Genomic DNA, 6,553 nt, shown 5'->3' with positions numbered 1-6,553 from the left:
TACATGTTTACACTTAATATATAATGAAAATAATCCCATCCGTATTTTTGAACCGTACTTTTTGAGTTTCAAGAAATTTTTGGACATTCGGTCGGGACGAGATAATTCGATATTTAATTATTTAAGCGTGTTGGGGACTAATTTATTTTGAAATTCAGGACAAATAAAGACAATGGCATTAGGATATATAGGTGTAATGCAACCAAAGCCTTTTTCGCTTATAGGTAGGTGTCTTCATTTCGCATTGTGCCTGTGACAGCTTCGTTACGTTTTGAACGCACAAATTGTATCGAAGTGACAGCTGTCAAATGCACGTTAAGAAATCAAATGTAATAGAATATAGAAAGCAACATGATTTGTGGTAGCTGCCCTCACTGACCTGGAATAATTCATTATCATTTTGATTGAAAATATTATACAAAGTACAATGTATGTTCGACGCATTTAATTCTAAGTAACTTTCAATTAATTATATTTTTTTGCTTTCCGGAAAATACAAAGAATGACAACGATTGCAAGTACGTGACATAGACACCTATAATAATTATATCGCAGCGGCCAGATATGCAAAAAGAGGTTACATGGGTGTTTTCAGAATTAAGGTCCGTAGCGTATTGGAATTCCACCCACCAAAAAAAAAACCAAAAATGGGTTTTTAATTAAATCTACTATATCGATATTTTATGCAAACGTTGCTTTCTTTCGATATGCATTATTTACGTTCTCAATAAATCACTTTAAACGTAATCAATGTGAAGATCCATTACGTCACAAATTTTAGGTAGGTTTTAAGAATAGATCGAAGTATTTAAAGTGAACCAGTCTTTATTTATTAAAATACAAAACAAAATAATCTTCTAAAAACGAATAACATCTGCAATACTATGTATTACAATAAAGTTATTTGACAAAGTCTTTCCAATACGCTACATTTTTGGTTTTAATCATTGCTTTATAATCATCTAGCATCTAGCATAAAATACGTAAGGTAAAGTAGTATAAAAAGTTGATTTTTAATTATTATCACTTATTATTCTTGCAAATGAGATTGAAATCAGTTTCAATTACCCTTATAATTAATATAAATTCTTATAAAATCAATCACAGCTACAGTAGGACAAAGTGACGTTATGAACCATACTGTGACGTTTAGGAATCACATGAAAGGTTTAAATGTGCGGAAAATAGCTACTTAATTTAGTACTGAATTAGGGATGTAACGATACATGATTTCGCCGATACGATACCGTTATTTGAAGTAAATAATCGACGATACCGATACCGATATCAATGGCTTAGTAGTAACTTAACAAATCAAATTAATAAAGAATTATGTACTTAATATGCATAAAACGTATGTTTTATTAGACATTCGATTTTGGGAAGTGTGAAAAACGGAGAAATAAAAATAAGAGTAACATGCAAAATGAATACAAAAGTATATCAAAAGCAGCAATTAAAGTTCACTTTAGGTACATTTTTGTTCAGGAACCAAAGTTTATTTAAATTAATAGCAGACAATCTGTTGCGCAAATCATAGTGTTGTGTTTCTGCCGGTCAGTAAGGTTGCCAGAGCTCAACGAGGGGCGGGAGGGGGTTAGGGTCGGCAACGCGCATGTAACTCCTCTGGAGTTGCAGGCGTACATAGGCTACGGATACTGCTTACCATCAGGCGGGCCGTATGCTTGTTTGCCACTGACGTAGTATAAAAAAAAATGCAACACCACACCAGTTATGTTACCTACTAGTTAGGTCGCCACGAATAGATAAATAGAATGATCTACCTTCTATATTTTGGCAGCTTAGTTATCACTAAAATGACGAGATGTAATCCGTGCATTTTTATTCCATACGTCACGTTTCTTTACATATATATCACGTGACGTTTAGGATGTGACGTAGGCATGCCGGTTGGTAAATAAAGCGAAATAGCGAATTGATCCCTTGAATATTCTTGATTCTAATTATTGGATGTCATACAACACATAACAATCTACTAAAATTCATAAATATTTAGTCAATAATTGGTTCCTTACCTTCAGCTTAATCCAGTTCGTAGTGGAAAAAAAAATCTGTACAGCGTGACGCACATCCTAAACCTTGCTTTATTTGAGCTCAACTGCCTTGTAAAACCCAAACACCGGGTAATAGGGGATCATAATGTTACAATAATGTAAAACAGTGTTAAATATTACTAGATTTTGGCAACTAAGTTGGTAAAAACTCCGTGGCGTGGATGGAAATTTCCACTACATCGATATTAAACGACAACCATAAATTAAACTTTTGTGCAAATTTTTGCTTTAGGTGTTATGGAATGAGATTTTAAATTGATTTTGGCTGATACGATCTTATCACACAACAGCCAAGTTTAGACCTAAAAGGAGATAGATAAATAATACTTGGCTCCAAAGTTTGCAAAGTATGCATGGGACATTCAAAAATCAGTTCCCTTTCTTCAGTTTTTTGCAAAAAAATTGTCTTTAAAATAACATTTTAACAGTTTTTGTACTATAAGTACTCAGATTATAAGTCACTTTACAATTATTGTATACATGTAGTACATTTTAGTGCAGTATTGCACGGTATAAAAGTACACCAAAGTCTTGGGGCAGTGATATTTGACCCAGATATTTATTTCTGAAAACGTCCACGTATGGAGGCTAGCTAGAGCCGCCACAGTATACAAAATTTCACTTTAAAAGAATGTTTTGTTTAAAACGAGACGAGATAGTACATAAAACATAAAAATTTAATCCAAAGGTTTATGATATATGAAAGCCATTAGAATGATACCAGTAACAATTATTTTTCACCCCAGGAACATATACCATATATTTTCTCATGTCAAAATAGTGCACTTTAAAAATATACTAGTTACCTTTTTTTTACGAATAAAGTATGTGAGTAAAAATAATTAGGTCAAAATATCTTTCCAACATTTTGACCAACAACTTTCGTTGGGTTGTAACTGTCACCACAAAAATGAGTGTTTTTTGTCTGGCAGTACAAGGAAACATGAATTCCACGGAAATAAAAATTAGTTTATAACATCATTTACACATTTGAATGATTTCTGAGATCGCACGTACACAGACATACTTTTAACTTCTAAACTATAGGTAAGCAACGATTTACATATACGGTTACAGTTTTCGAGCGAAACGAACGTAACAACGTTCCGTTTCCGGTTGTGAAACTGTCGCCACAATAGGATTGTATGCATCTACATATCTTAGGGCAGAATTGTATCCCAATAAATTCTTATGGATTATAAGAACATGTTAAGCTACCTTTAGTGGACATCTAATGAGCATATTTTTGTCAATATTGAATTTAAAATATCTTTTAACACACGTCACGTGACGTGACCCAAGTCGAAACGAGATTGAAGATTCTGATGACGTCACAACTCTCGGTTTAACACTTCGATCAACCAAGGCCCCCCCGTTGTCTATTCTCAGTACAAAATTTAATACTCAAGCCGTAGCGATTTTGGTGGTGATGGTGGTGCAATATGTGTGAACAGACCTTGGTGCTACGTGTGTATGTTCATAGTTATGTGTCAAACCGTAAAATGTGACGTCACACAAATTTCAAAGAGCGTTTTGGGCGCGAAAGCATCTATCAAAAGATATTTTGTTAATGTAACATATTTAAAGCCGTATTAGGGTAAAAGTTTAATTTTAGGACATCGTTTGTTTAATATAGAACATATTAAAAGCGTTTCAAAAAATCGGAAACAGCCCTATTGTCAAATCACTCTATCACTAAGCCTGTGCAAGTTGCCGCGCCTTGCCATGTGTGTTTATAGAAAGCTAAAATTCGTTGATAAAGTGAATTAATACTTACCTACAACAGGTGACGATTTAATTAATATCTACCTATATATTTCCCATACTATTAAAATTTTCGATGACATAAAATAATGAAGCAAAAAAAATGTGCAGCGAAATTATAGGTATACGACCTTGCGTTGGTTTACACACATATATTCGTGCGTCATGCTCTGAAAATGTTGATATTGTTGTGTTCCTGTCATAAAAATTAAAAGACGGTGACAGTTACGGGGGTGGTCATTGAGGATATGAAATGAATGGTTTGACGCATGCGCTTTGCGCCGGTTTTCAGCGAGATATAAGCAAGCGAAATCATCCTCGCACCGCACAACTTTCGCAAACGATCTCGCAGAGAACAGCGAAGCCCGCATTCCATTAATCATCACTACACCACTTCCGATGTTTTTAACACTCGTATTATAAAATATTTACGCCGTGAGTTGTGACTAGGTTTTCCGCAGTGCATATCTTATTTATTACTATTTGCAAAAACTTTTATTAGTTCTCTCCAAGTTTTTCGGCGCGCAACATTCAACAGTTGACTGAAAAGGGTAAGTTTTTTTATTTATATTATAAATGCATATTAGAGAAATTGTTCTTTAAGCAAGCGGCGTGCCATTTTCTCATAAGCCAGGTATCATCGCAACTATTTATCTATCACCGTAATTATGTTGGGTTGTGTTTACTGCTTGAATTATTTACAACAATCACTAAATATTACAAAACATTTTAAAAGTACATACAATTTTAACTCACAATTAGGTAGTTAACAGAAAGACGTCGACTAATCTTTTGGAACTAAGTTATAGCATTTTATGTAACTTTAATCTCGGAGACGTTATCGACGTACCTCCTAAGAAATAATTTAGACATACTTACCCATAGACAAAACTAAAATTGCTCTCCTGTTCCCAAAAGTTAAAGACATCATAGAATAAGATTTAACTGTAAAGTAGTTATATATCTACGCCGTAGTATACCGCCGTCGGGTAACAATTTAACATGTAAAAATACAGCCGCGTTTTTAACTATAGGGAAAAGGAAAGACAAATAACACCTCTATATGTGTAATGTATTTCTAGGTATCTCATATGTGTCTATGGCGTGTATGTAATGCAAAGCGGTTAATATAAGTAAGTATATACACCTGGGCTATAGCCTACGAGGAAGGGTTAACAAAGGGGAGTAGTCTTGTCCAACACAGCAGGTTGGCAGTTGACTTGCTCATAATTATCATATTTCAACGCAAAGCGAATATATTTTATGTGAACCATTTATTTGTGAACCAGATCTATAGAAGTAGATAACAGGCTATATTTACTATATGTATCAAAAACTCATTCTCTAAATATACATATATACTTATATTAGTCATTATTTAGGTACAAGTAGATAAAACAATAGGTAAAGTCATAACTAAGGTTACCTATTTGAACAAATTTAAATCAGGCTTGAGACACGTACCGTTTTTTCATTACAGTATTAAAATAGGAATTCTTCTCTTATTTCGTAGCTTTTTTACAAGCAAGTTTCTTATTAATATCAAAGTTCTTTGTGACGGCCCAAATATCTATAGGTATAATAAACTTACCTACAGAGTGGTTAACTTTATTTAGAGATCTGTAGTATATTTACGTACTGCCCGTCGGGTCTGGTTGGGCTGGAGAGATGCTGATTAGGCCTAAGTTTTAGAAGAAGAATTACTTTTTTATCCTAATCAGCACACCTACGCGTCTTCTCATGATCTATAGGTATACGATCGACGTTAGTGGGATAGCAACAGCTCCGCGCTAACGCATCATAGCTAACCTAAGCGTAGGTCTATAAAGAACTATAATAGTAAAAGTAAAACAACTACTAAAAGCTTCTATATAATTTATGAGTCGTGCCAAGTCCACCATGAGTTTGTGTTGCCTTAACTCCTATAAAGTAACTACTATAGGTACTTCAGTGTTTGCCATGTGACCACGAATGAACCAAGTAACTCATAGCTCTGAGATTTAAAATTAAAATTAGATTTTATATAACGTATATAACGTTAAAACTAGTACAATATTCTCAAAACCCGTTTAAATACATATTTGAGTTTCCATTTTGGCTTATTTGGTAAAAACTCTTAGGTCTGGATTAATTAAATTGATATAAGAGTTTATAATGTGACAACATTTACGAGTATATGAGCTGGCATATGAATGGAAGTCAGTTATTTCAGTTTAAAAGTAGAGTGCACTCAATAGTAAGTAGTAATACATTATCGATTCATCTAGATAGTACACGAGACCTGGCAACGCAACTGTTGTGTGTTATATAAAATTAAATAAATAAATAAAATAAAATATTACATAAACCATTCGAACCCTACGGTAACTCAAAATTTAGTAAAAATAAACATATGAAAATTGGTTAATTTATTAAGACTCCTTAATGCTAACTAGAACCCCAAATTTCATGAAGATAGTTCAACCGGTTATTATGATACGAGCATCTAAATATCGGGATTTTCTCACTGACTGACTGACATAGCATCAAAAACCTAACCCATTTCCAGACGACCTAGCAAGTTGAAATTTGGCATCCAGCTGGGCGTTGTGTGGTTACGAACCTAGGATAAAGATGATTTTTTGTACCATTTGTAATATTTTGTAAAAAACTTATTTATACACTAGGCGGATATCGTATTTGTAATAGCAAAACTGAATTTTAGTTTCGTAATC

The 6,553-nt window shown here is 33.6% G+C and overlaps 1 protein-coding gene across 3 annotated transcripts in view; it reads left to right on the top strand.

Annotated features, from left to right (window-relative positions):
- The first annotated feature begins 3,955 nt into the window (after positions 1 to 3,955).
- LOC133521251 (diuretic hormone 45) overlaps positions 3,956 to 6,553 on the top strand; it is an 85,655-nt gene continuing 83,057 nt past the window's right edge. For 2 of the 3 annotated variants that reach the window (XM_061856107.1, XM_061856117.1), the window contains exon 1: positions 3,957 to 4,390. The gene's annotated coding sequence lies outside the window, so the exon portion shown is untranslated. Of the gene's footprint in view, positions 4,391 to 6,553 lie in introns of all 3 variants that reach the window. The other variant, XM_061856126.1, reaches the window with a different exon arrangement.

This window comes from Cydia pomonella, chromosome 1 (assembly GCF_033807575.1).
Source record: "Cydia pomonella isolate Wapato2018A chromosome 1, ilCydPomo1, whole genome shotgun sequence".
Lineage (NCBI taxonomy): Eukaryota > Metazoa > Arthropoda > Insecta > Lepidoptera > Tortricidae > Cydia > Cydia pomonella.
This window is presented reverse-complemented; position numbering and strand designations above follow the sequence as displayed.